The following is a 13,608-nucleotide window of genomic DNA, read 5'->3' on the forward strand; positions in this document are numbered from 1 at the left end:
GACCCGAAAAAGATAAATAGATTCATGGATGAGCAAGAGACATACCGCCGCACACAAGTATTGTGACCATCTCAGTAATAGGATTATAAATCTTTTCCAAAATAAAATCCTCCGCCCATGAAATTACGGTTTCACCCCTTCCCTCATCAGTAACTTGCCTTCTGCAGAGTGGGCATGTCCGATTGCGTTGTAGCCACGAGTCCACGCACTCCACGTGGAATACGTGCCCACATTTCGGCAGTTTCCGGCAATTCTCGCCCCTAATAACGTCGTAGAGACACACGGCGCAGTATCTTCCTTTGTCGGTGAACGGCGGTGGTAGCTCATTGTCGGGGTGGCAGAACCACCGGAATTTGATGCTGCAAATCAATAAATCGGTGCTTGTGGCAGCTAGCAATACCTCAAATTGAACCATAGCCGAGATCTCCTAAAAGGAAACGTCCAAAACGCTGCGTAAATTGTCAATTGGGTAAATACATTATTGAGGTCCTAAGATAGAGAAACACACATAAATAAAAAACGTGTGATAACTTTTTAAAGAGATTAACTACTATCCATTCACAGTGGATAAGGAAAAAAATTACACTCTTGCAGCTCGTTTGGTAGAGTATATAAGAACAATGCAAAATAGGATGCATTAGTAATGCTTACATTAATAGTGTTTACATTAGTAATGCAAACATTATTTCTCATACATTGTTTGGTTTGATGTATTAGAAATAACAAATCTTGCATAATTTCTATTAAAATATATATGTTTACAAAAATACCCTTCATATTTTATTTATTTGTACACTTCCTTTGCAACAAAGTTCTTTGCTAAATCATCAAAAAAGATTTATTTGCTAAAACATCATTAACTCTTCTTCTTCTTTTTTTCATAAATAATATTAAATAGTTGTACTATTGCGTCAAAATATTTTTGTGAAAAGTTAGCAATTAATTTTTTTATCAAATTTATCGTCACAATATAAAAAAATTGGATAAATTATATTGAAATTAGATTTTTGTTTTATTTAAAAAAGATACTTAAGAGGCCATAAAGCTTATTAAGACATCGAAAAGCAAATCAAAATAAAAACAAAAACTTATGACAACAAAGAAAATGAAAAAGGCAAGGGTAGGTTTGTAATTATTTAATCTAATGCAAGTGTTAAAATGCTATGTATTACTAATACCTAGAATTCCTTGGTATTAGTAATACACAACTTAATACACAATAGAGTGTATAACTAATGCTTGCATGACATGAAAAAGTGTACCAAACAAGGTACTACTAATACATACACCTAATGCATGCGTTATATTTTCTAATATACTCTACCAAACGACCCCTTAATTCATTTTTAGTAAAGTTTATTGTTTTTAATTTAATTATAATATTTTCACATCTAAAGATTAATGATTTTTCAACGTTTTTTTTTAATTATTTTTTAAAACACGTTTTTATAGATCTAAGATTTATTTTTAAAAATAGCATTCAAATATTTTTGATACTATCAACTTTGAATATTATTTAAATAAATTAGAGTACATATGATGATATATGGATCAACGTTTGTTTTTAATTAATTTTTCTATTGTTGATTGAATGAACTAAGAAGAGAAAACACTGTCTAGAAACACCTATCCAAAAAACTTTTTATGTTGCGAAGAAGACTTAATAAGTTATGAATATTTTTTTATGAGATTACTTAGTCTAGATTTAAAAAAAAAAAAACAAAAGAGAGTAAAATGTCACCATTAATGAATGTCTCTAATGCTTCATTGGTGTTGAGAGCGAGGTAAAAATAATGAGGACAAGAAGCAGTGAAAGAATCTTTCTTATTTTTGGCAATCAAATAGAATCCTAAACAAACTCCTAGGGATTGTTTGGTGTGAGAGATTAAAACTAAAGAGTCATGGGATAAGAAAATAGTGATGAAATAAAAATTTTGTGTCATGTTTGGTTGTCATGTTTGGGATAACTTATCCCACCATTTTGTATCATAGTGATGGGATAAGTTATCTCATGTACATGATGTGATAAGTTTTCCAGGATAACTAATCCTGGAATAACTTGTTCCCAATCAAATGACCCAGAGTCACCGGAGCTACCTGCATCGAGTGTTACGATTGAAAGATGAAGGGAGACAACTCAAATGCCAACACAAAAATAGAAGAGTCATGCTTCAAAGTGAAATTCCCTACAATAAGGTGGAATCTATAGTCTTTTTAATGTGTAAGTTGTATCTGAATAGTATGTTTATTATCAATGACGTGCAAATAGATTGTGGGGTTGTTTGATTACGAATAAGTTATTAGAAATTAATTATTCTAAAATAAGTTATTTCATGTGTTAACATTCAATTTTGGACCTCCACAATATAAATTAACCATCGTGCTTCTTAAATTCCAAACGATTTGAAATAATTGGCTTTATAAAATTTAAAATATTTTCCAAGTCATTTAAAATAATTTTGTCATTTTTATAGTTTTTAAATTAATTTATATAGTCTATAAAATTTTGTATATATTTATTATATTTTATTAATATTTGAAAACCGTCTCAAAAAGATTTTGTTAAATATTTGGGTAGTTAGTTTAGTTATATAATAGTTTATATTTTAAATTATTTAGTTTATAATTAAGTTAATTCGTTAAGAGTAAGAAGCTCATTAGTTAATATTAATTTGTCTTATTTAATTACTAGCCAAATTTACTAAATGAATTCAATTTGATTACATTTCTAATTCACTGGCTAAATTCGTATTGCAATTGACCATTCAATTCGGTTAAAATTTTAACTTATTAGCCAAATCTCTTAAACTCATTTGAGACCGAATTTGGGCCTTTCTTCAGCATTCCAATTTGATATTCCTCAAAACAATTGTAATGCCCAGCCCAAACCAAAAAACCCAACCAGCAAACCAATACATCAGCAGTAGCCAACCCATCCAACTATACGTATAACAATACCAAAAACATCCCAACGACCCCACCCCTGCGTCCTCCTCTTCTTCCCTTCAAATCGCGAAACCAGTCCAGCATCGCGAAATCCAGCGGCCTGCGAGAACTCGAGCCCATATCGAGTAGTTCAGCAAATTGCGACCCGACCCAGCGAGCCCGCATCGTCTTCCTCATTTTCCCTCGTACGATTCCAGCAGCCTTGACATCGCCCTTCGCAGCCAGGTGTCTCAATCTGGCATCTCATTTGTCCTTTGTTCAGAAATCGAACGGATACCATTCTCGTTCCTTTGAGAATGGTACTATTCCAGCTCCAATCTTATCCTTTGAAAGAAAAATTCAAATTTTGAATTTCGATTTCATCCACTCCCTCCCGTTCCCCCCTTAAACTTAGCCATATTCCCCCCTATAAATACCCCTTCTTCTTATTTGTTTGGGGTTGGGAAAAAGTTGAAAGAAAAGAGGGGTTGATAAATATATTTCATTCATAGAGGCAAGAACTCATACATAGAGAAAAATCCCGAATATAAAATTTTCAGGGTCAAACGGACCCGAAATCGACAGTGAGATAGAGAGTACTCAAGTTTCGGTTTCATTTTTATATGCTTGACGCTCTTGCTGGCTTCTTGGAGTCGTATTTGGTGTGAAAGGCTCGTCTTGTCCCGAAACGCTGCACCACAAAAGGTAATAGTTATTTCTGTTCGTGTCTTTGGTTTTCATGATGTGCTAGTCGTTTTTATTTTACCGTATGAGGCATTCAAATGTTGAAATTTTCAGATTGTTTTGACTTGTTTTTTACTGCAAATCAATGATGTAATTAACCTGTTTTGAATGTTGCTGTATGTTTGAGTGATATGAGATGTGTTGGTTTTCTTGTCAAGATGCAGTAGCCCTTTTTCCGTTTTTATTAAAGCTATGCATTGTCAGCCCCTTTCCTAATCCCCCCTCTACTTTGTTGTCTGTTGGTATGAAAGTTTGATGAATTCCCATGTTTTGAGTAGAATTTTCTCCTTTTAGTTTAACATCTCAAATGAACTCTTCTTGAATTAATCAATGTGTTTTGTGTAAAGTAAAATAACTAGGGGTATTTCCTTTTCTAGTGCATATCTGTGAACAATTCCTTTGGGCTTGAATTATACATTGTGAAGGTATTTCCTTGTGACAGAATTTGCTTACATTTATTAAAAGAAAGAATATTATGCCTAATTCATTTTTTTTATCTATCTTTGTCACTGTAGTGCTGCTGGACCTAATTCATCTATGATTATTGCTTATTTTAAATAAATGCATGTCCCATAATATATTTCTTAGTGCGTAAACATTATCTGCCATTTAACTGGTGCGGAAATTGCCTTGATTTCATTTGTTCAAGTTACTTGATAATTGTAGCTTTTTCATAGCCATTTATTAATTTTTTTCCCTTTCTTTCTTATGTTTGATGCACGTGAATTCCACTCGAGTTCACCATGAACTCCTCTCCTTGCATTTCAAACGGGTCATGAAGGCCCAAAATTCTTTTATCGAGTCAGCAAGTCAAGGGAACCGATGAACAGGGGTTAATGACCGATTTCAGGCCCTGGAAAGTCCGAAAACAGGCTGTATACGTGATGTATACAACAGTATACACTGGTATACATGATGAAAAATTGATATACAGGTTTGAAAATGTTAGAATATGAGGCCCAAATTCAAAATACAGGTTGCAAGAGTGATATACAGGAGCGAAGCTGATACATGAAGCGTGTATATGGTATCAAATATACACTGAAAAATTGGGTCAAAAGCCTCAAAAATGTCCAGCAGATCATTTGATAGAATTGATCCAAAGCCCATCCATTTGGGAAAATTACTTTGATCAGGGATGGGATTGGGCCGAAGCTCAAATTTATCTAATTGTTTTGATTACAGCAGGTTGAAGGAATGTTCGAATGGGCCAAACCCCATAATTTTGACCTTTTTAGATTTTAGGACAAGTGGGCCAAAGCCCAATTTAATTGGATTTGGGCAAAAAGACCCAAGTTCAAATGTTCCCTCTTTCCGTATTATTATTCTTTTTTGGACAAATTACTTAACTACACTCCTTTACTTACCTTAATATCCATTTATCCCTACTTATTTCAAAATTTTCAAAAATCTCTTATTTACTTATATATCTCGCATGTATCTCGTGCACAACACTATGTATCCCGCTATGTGGAATGTATCAAACGTTATGTATCCCGCGCACAACGCTATGTATCCCACATGTATTCCGTGCACAGCGCTATGCATTCCGCTATGTGGAATGTATCAAACCTAATGTATCCCGTGCACAACGTTATGTATCCCGCAAACATCATTTTTAAGGGATTTTTGGTAAATAGAAAACTAGAAGGGATAGGATGTTATTTAGTACTTATAATATGTGGTTCCTATAATTTATACTTCTTTTTTTGTATAGATTAACTAACTATGTTTGTTTTTCATGGCTTAATTTAATTAAGTTCCCCAAGATAGCCTTTCTTATTTTTAAAGTGTCTATTATTTACTTATTAGTTACATATGAATTATGCCAAATCTTTTCTTTTTTAAAGTAGAAATTAAAAATTATCTTTCTTTCTAAACTTAATTAATTTTTCAAGTTAGTTGAAAAGTCATTTTAGTCAAATTGTCGGTCAACCGCAAGTTAGCGGACATTCTGGGGGCCTAATACCTTCTCGGAATGTACATTGAACTCGAACCCTTTTTATTTCAATTGATTTTATCTATGTAAGTCTTTTGAAAAATCGTAAGTTTTCTTAATTTCTTTAAAAAATTAAGTGGCAACTCTATTTTGGAAAATCAATATTTCTTCAAGTCACAAGTTAAGTCGATCTTTCGGAAATAAGTCCATATTTTATTTTTATTTTTTCGAGTAAAACATCATGTGTATGAGAAACTTATTTTATTATTATGATAAAAATGATGAGAGAAATAATTCAAATAATTTATGTTTGATCAGAAATTTACGCATAAACTATCATTTTATTTGAATAAATTTATATATATATATATATTTATAAACTACACAACAAGTAGTATATGTCATAATAATTGACAAATCAGAATATTCTTAACATATAAAAAATTACGCTCAAAATAAACTCATTTGAATTTAAAATTTTGAAAAATGTCTGAGGAATAAATTTGAGTAAATTTTAGGTTTAGCAAACATAAAAATCATATTTGTATAGTATAGTTATAGTTTGCATAATTGTGCTCCATAACAAATTTTATGTTTGAGATGGAACATCAGATTTATATAAATCGCAGGCAGACATTCGTTTGTATAAAAGTGCAGCGATTGTATATGTATATAGATTAGATAATATATGTAAATACTATGTATACGTATCAATGATTGTGTCTGTATATCTGCATAAAATTTGAATTTGTATACAATTGAATCGGAATAAAACATTTGTATATTAAATCTCTCTCACTTTATACAACACAAATTATACATTGTAATTTGTATAATTTGTATTTGTATAAAGCGAGAAAGAGAGAAAGGCAAAAGAGAACTGGTAGGAGAAAATATGTATTTGTATAATTATAAGTGTATATGACGAAAATATATGTATTTGTATTTGTATATACAGTTTTCTCTCGCTTTATACAAACGCAATTTATATATTTATTGGCTTATTGTCTCTGTATTGTTATCATTGTCGATTCTGATATCTGATGAATAAGATTACAAGAGTTTCTCTCTTTCCCATACTTTCTATAACGAACAAATCCTTGAAACTCAGTAGTACTAATAATTATTATTTGGCTAGTTGGGCGTGCACCATTTGCACAAATTTAAGGACAATGTCCTATCTTGCTCTTGTCAGAGCCTTCCAAGAAGACAGGACCACAGTAACAGAACAATCTTTTTGGCAAGTAACATTATCATATGCTACAAAGACGAGCTCGGAAGAATGCAGAAGAAAACGTATTATGCTCTAATAGTTGGGAATTACTGATCCTGAAAATAACTAATATAGCTAGTTGCAAGTAAAAAGTACACAAGGTGAATTTTTTAAACAAATATGATGCCATTTTGTTGTATAGTATCAAGAATAATCCCAAGTCTGCCTTCTATTCGTTCATTCTTCCCAGGTTCATATGCAATAGCGTAGACATCAGCTTCTTTTGATCGCTCTGCAATCAATTTGCCTATTACCCTAGCAGCATCATCATCAGTAAGTGATGGCAATGTGTTCCTCAAGTCTCTCGAGTTTGTGGTAGCAACAGATATCACCTTGCTGGTTCCTCGATGCATGACTTTGGCATGGATAAATCGTTTTGAAAAGAAAACATTTAGTAAAAAAGGCCTCAAATACATATCTGTCCTTGTTTCCATGATTTCCTGTTGGGCTTTTTTGCAGCTTCACTCCGAGATCTTCTTGTCCATGCAGCCTCGATGACAAATTTCTACAAAAATAAAATAAAATGAGCAAGTACATTCGCATGAAACAGTTACCCATGCTACAGTTTCTAATCTGTTATCCATGCTAAGCTAGGATATAAACATGGACTACGCTATACATTCAGAAATTGTACAATATATGAATACCTCCTATTTTGATCCAAACTCTTATCTCTTCTTAGAGCAAGTATCTTATTCGAGCAAAATGATGACTTCTTTCATAAGATTAAAAGTTTCCCAACTTGAAAGAATCTCGTCTTCTAAACTCTTTATAATATCAAACAAAATAATTGTCTTCTAAGTCAAAAAGATATGTACTTGCAGAAAAAAAGTAAGCTGAGGTAGCTATGCTATCAGAGGTAAGCAACGAAGAAACACAATGGATACGATTTTGAAGTCAACTACATATTCAAATTTCACTCACATTACCGATCACTGTACATCACATATGCCCAATTCTAGAAGATACTTCCCATAAATCAGCATATCTGTTTAATAATTAAGTAACAAAAACAACATATAAACAAGCCAAGCAATACTGATATAAGAAATCTCCACATGTGAATATTGCTTTCAGGAGAATAATTGTGGGTAAAGAGGACAGAGACACGATGCCTCAATACAAGGTAAAGGTGAGATAGTGAATGAAGCTACAACAAGGTTTCTCTGCAAATAACTCTTGGTGAGAAAACAAAGAGCTATTTTTCTTTGGAAGTTCTATCTCGTTCTTGGTATGTACCAACTCTATCCTAAAACAATTTTTTCTAAAACTGTTCTCAAATTCTGAAGGAAAAAAATATGAGAAACTTTTACGTTAAGATTTAAAATGTAAATGCAATACTAGTCGATTGAGCTAACCTTATATCAGGATACACTATAAAGCAGCAGTGAGTATTAAGTAACAATTTAAAAAAGGTCTTAATCGATTAGGCAGATACATTTCAGTTCTGATCTAACAATATTTACACAGGTCAGGAACTTCATCGAGCGCTCTCTACTTAACTACAATAATGTAAAGATATTCAGACTCTTAAGAGTGCAAATAGCAATGTTGAAAAGAAGGAACATATTTAGCAACTGTTTGTACAATCCCTTTTCCCATCTTTACATCCTCACTTCGACAACCTTCTCTTTCCCCTTCCCCGAGAGAGGTAGCTGTTCAATCAAAAACTTAGAAACCACAAGGGTCAATCTCTATTTTGCCTAAAAAAGTTAACATTTGTGTCATATGAACTTTGCTTCGACATTCCTCAAATTGACCCTTAAATCTCATAAAAATCCAATCTTTCCAAAGGAACATTGTCATTTCAGCTGAATTTCCTTTCTAATATCATAGTTTCCTATGTTTTTCACAATCAGATAAGGCGGAAACATATGACTGCAGATAAGCAGAAAAACAAAGAAATATCACCAACTAGTTTTCCCTCTTTCACATTTTGTTTGACCTAGTTACTATCTAGAGTCAATAACACACAGACAAAAAAAAAAGAAAAGAAATGTGAATGCAGATTAAATCAAATTAGGGCAAGAAATTGACAGAATTAACTAGAAATTATAGTACAAAAGATTCTCTAAGAAATAAAGAAGATACCTCGTGGAAAGAGAGATTTGAAGGGCAGGGAATTGAAGAAGCAGAAATTTTGAGTTGGGGAAATGAAGAAGACCATGAAAGGGAATTGGGTTTGTGTGACGACCCGGATGGAAGCAATTCGGAGGAAAGAGAGAAAGAGAGAGGTGCCAATGAAGAAGAAGCCATTCTTGGTGAACTCTTCTTCACTAAGGTAAAGGGAGAAATATCTGTTATAACCAAAGAACACATGAGATAGGCCTATTCCAAAGATAGCTTAGTGCCCGTTTGTATTGACTTATTTTAGATATTTTTAAGCTAAAATAGCTTTTAAGTAATTTTGAAAGTGTTTGAATAAAGTTAAAAAGTGCTTATAAGAATTTATTTTAAAGTCAAAATAACAAAAATAAGCCAAAAGTCAAGTTAGAAATCCTAACTTATGGTTTGGCTTATAAGTCATAAGCCAAAAGTCAATCCAAACAAGTCCTTAGTTGTTTGCTTATCTGAACTCCTACTTTGCCAAGTATTCGATTTCCTATATTATAATTCCTTTTTCATTTCTCTTTTCCTCATCGTGTTTATAAGGAGTTTTGTACTTTAATATTTTGTTAGGGTCTATTTGAAAAGTCATCAAATAATTGAAATTAGTGTAATTATTCGGGTAGTAATTATCGATCTAATAATTATGCTAATATGTTTGTTTGCTACAGTGTAATTACCATGTAATTGCAAATGTATTGTTTGATTGTACAAGTGTAATTATAAGGTTATATGTAGTTTTAAAAATAAAAATTAATTATTTAAAATAAAATTTTTACATTAGGCAAATATGAGCCTTTATAAATGATATTAAATTAAATATTTAAGATATATATATATATATATATATTGTCTTTGGAAAATATATTAATTAACAAACATATGTTCTTAATTAATATTTTAAAAAAATAATTGATTTATATTTTTTAATTTAATATATTTTAATTAATTAATCGTAAAAACTAAAAGTACAAAATTTCTATGAATATGATGAAATGCATGCTTGTTAAAAAGATTAATATTATTAATATAATGTCATAAAATTATAAAACATTTGACAAAAAGATAATTATCAAGTCTAACTTTAAAAAAAATAGCTTGCAATATAAAATATTGAGTCAATACTCCTAAAACAAATGAAATTGAAAATATAACTGAAGTTCTTAATTCAAAATAAAAAATATAACATAATACTCTTTTGTCAAATTTCAACATAACATAAATAAATATGGTTTAAAAGAAAAGAAAAATATAAGTCCATAACTTAATTCAACAATGAATTCTATTTTAATTTAAAAATTAGAATACTAACAAAATAATCATGAATGATTTTTTTTTTTTAGATAATAAGAAAAATTGCATGGAATCACATGAAGTAAAGGTTGAAAATATGAAGGAAATGAAATATAAATAATATAAAATAAAAATTTAGAAAATATTAAAATAATAAAAATTAAAAGGAATTTGAAATAGTAAAAATAAAAAATACATTGAAACAAAAAAATAAAAAACTCATGTCAATTACACCCAATTATCTGCTGATCAAGTAATTACATGGCAAATTAAAAAAAGACAGACTATGTAATTACATCCAATTACACCAAATTTAACTACAAATGTGACTTTCCAAACAGACCCTTAGAGTTTCAAATATCAAATTTAATTATAGGAGTTGAAATTTAAAGAATAATTTATATAGTTTAAATTTTTCATAATCTGGATGTGAAAATGTATTTGGAGTTTCAAACTCTATAAGTGATTTGTGGAGTTTAAGTCGTGATTAATTTAAAGTTCAAAATTCAAGAATAAATCATGGAGTTCAAATTGATAAATATTATCTGAATTTTTTCGTGTTTGAACTGTGAATATTTTTATTAAAATTTCATTCTCATTGTAAAACATAAATATAAGTTGAATAATTTTAAAATATGGACTACAATTTAATCAATGAACCCAAATAAAACGGCTATTTGCCAATTTCTCCTTTTCAGAAAGAGGACGGACACAAGGAAACTACTGTGACCGACATTGGGTGTTAGGTTACGTTGGATAGGCAAAAAAACAGTAATAATAATTTTTTTTAAAACTATAGAAGTAGATATATTTTACTATCATGTATATTATTATTATTATTTTTTAAAAAATATTGCGTATTTTATCACTAGTAAAGAAATATTGAGGAAGATACACTTATATACATGTATTTTTGCTATCAAATACAATAAAATAGAAAGACAAACGAGTGAGATTTGTTATATATCAGATACATGTGAATCAGATTAGATACATTTATTTATATTTGTCTGATGTGATTTGAATGTGACTTTCTTGATTTTTCGTGTGTATTTTAGCCCATGGATCTAACGTCTTGGAGCACCCAAAATAATTTTCTGAAAAAAACTTTATAAGGGCCTCCGTAATGAGTTGAGGGAACATTACGTATAGTCACACCATTTATTAAGTGTAACGACTTGTTCCCGTCGTTCTGGAAAAGCCAATGGGGAAGAATTGGGGCCAGAAAACTTTTGAGTAGTAACTTGGAATTTCCCAACCTAATCTAGTTTTGAACGAAATTGGAGTCAGTAAAGTCTAGGGAAATCTTGTAACAATTGGGTTATTTAATTATGAATTTGATCACATGAGTGAATAGCTAAGACGTTAAGGAACCCGTACAACTTTACAGAATCGAATTAGGGTGAGTAGAACTCTCGAAAATGATCTTAGAGTGAACCGGTAGTTGTTGAATGTCAAGGATCGAAGTTGTTTGGTGAAATGGGGGCTTGGAACTCAAATTCCAACATTCTATCTCTGTGCATCCAGTTGTAACGGGATAGGTCCCGTCGTAGCGGGACAATCGTGACTTAAATAGGGTAAAACCCCCCCAAAATGTTATTTTCTGTAAAAGTTCGTTCTTAAGAGCTAAGAAATTACCTAGGGCTATTTCTTGAAGGTTTTCCACATTTTTTAGCACTAAGGGTAAGGATTTTACTCCTCTAATCCGTTTTTCGATCTGTAGAACCTATTTTCTTGAGTTATTATCGATAGGGGAGGATTTTGATCTAGAATTCATAGTGGAAACAACCCTAATTGAGATCATGGGTTGATCTAGGATTGATAGAATTGTTAGTAATCTGGGTAATTAGTGTTCATTTATTGATATCTGTATTATAATTATTGTTTGTAGACCAAGAACAAGTGGAATGAATCTGAAAAGGGAAGAATCAAGTTTCTTAGGGGATTCAAGCTTTGTTCGAGGTAGGTGATGGTTGTGATTTCATGTTGGTGTGATATATGTTTGTAATTCCTTATTATAATGCATGTATGTATGCAACTAATCGTAAAAGAGGATAATTGAATAATTGTATGACATGAATCATCTCTTGTTGTATGATTGTGAGAATATACATTATGATTGTGATTGTGGTTTGTTGAATGGATCGAGTGTTACGTTCCGACACACTAACTTGGATCGGTTGCCACGTTCTAGCATAATTATGGGATCGGTTGCCACGTTTCGACATAAACATTGGATCGGATACCACGAACCGATATGCTAACAGTTTTGGTGTGGGTTCTATGAGAGGACCATTGAATTGGGTTCCTTGAGATGACCATTGAATTGTGTTGTGTATCTACTTGTGATGATTGCGTACATATCTAATGATGATTGATATTGGAAGACTGTATCACTACAAGAAAAACAGTCTCTAAGAAAGGGAAATCTGGTCCTAGAAAGTCCAAATCCGGTCCCACATAGTCTTTTGAGACGGGAAAAGGCTGGTCACCATCCGTCCTAAAATGCGTCTTCGCTAAAGGTTAATTGGGACGGGTTCCATTAATTGGTCTCTAAATGTGTTTAATGACAGAATCAAAGCTGGTCACCAAAGTACTTTTAAAGACTGCATATCTCGTCCCAAATACATGATTTTCTTTCTTAAAAATTAGTCATTTTCTGGTCACTAAACCCTTAAGAGACTAGCAACTAACTCGTCCTAGATTACTTTTTGTTGACGAGCAACTACGTCACCCTAGATTGTTTTTCGAGACAAGCAACACCTCATCCTAGATGAGCCTCTAGGGACAAGAAGTTGTCTCATCCTAGATGAAACTTTTAGAGACAAGAAACTATCTCGTCTTAGATGAACTTTTAGAGACAAGCAAAATTTTTGGTCTCTAATTGACCTTCAATGATTCTGGATCTTCATTTCACAAAAGTATTATAGGTTCTACCAATAAATATAAGATTGCTATGGTAAATCTCCATCCAAAAGTCTGATATAATATAAAAATAGGTAAACATCCCATGGTGTTAGTTTCAATATTTGTTTAACAAAAAAAAGCTTAGTAAATTAACAATATCCCGAGCTAGACTATGATTTCACGTCTTGCACAATATTCCTAGCAAAATAATAATGGTCGTGTGCATTTTTTAAACTTGCATCTTGACTTGTAGATTCATTCTTCACAAAAGAACTCTAAAATTCACCAAGGGTTATCCAGAATATCAACAAGCTGCAACAACATAAGAAAAATTGATTAAGAAAACTTTGATGAGATGCATTCACCAAGAATTCAAATCTATACCGAAAGCACAAATTCAGTGACATAAGCTAGCACAAAT

At 31.6% G+C, this 13,608-nt stretch overlaps 2 pseudogenes; both read right to left on the bottom strand.

Moving 5' to 3' along the window:
• Positions 1-415, bottom strand: part of LOC125862274 (tubulin-folding cofactor C-like) — a 1,279-nt pseudogene extending 864 nt beyond the window's left edge.
• Positions 416-6,908: 6,493 nt separating this feature from the next.
• LOC125852711 (uncharacterized) lies at positions 6,909-9,206 on the bottom strand (annotated as a pseudogene).
• Positions 9,207-13,608: the final 4,402 nt, after the last annotated feature.

The sequence above is a fragment of the Solanum stenotomum genome, chromosome 1 (genome assembly GCF_019186545.1).
Source record: "Solanum stenotomum isolate F172 chromosome 1, ASM1918654v1, whole genome shotgun sequence".
Lineage (NCBI taxonomy): Eukaryota > Viridiplantae > Streptophyta > Magnoliopsida > Solanales > Solanaceae > Solanum > Solanum stenotomum.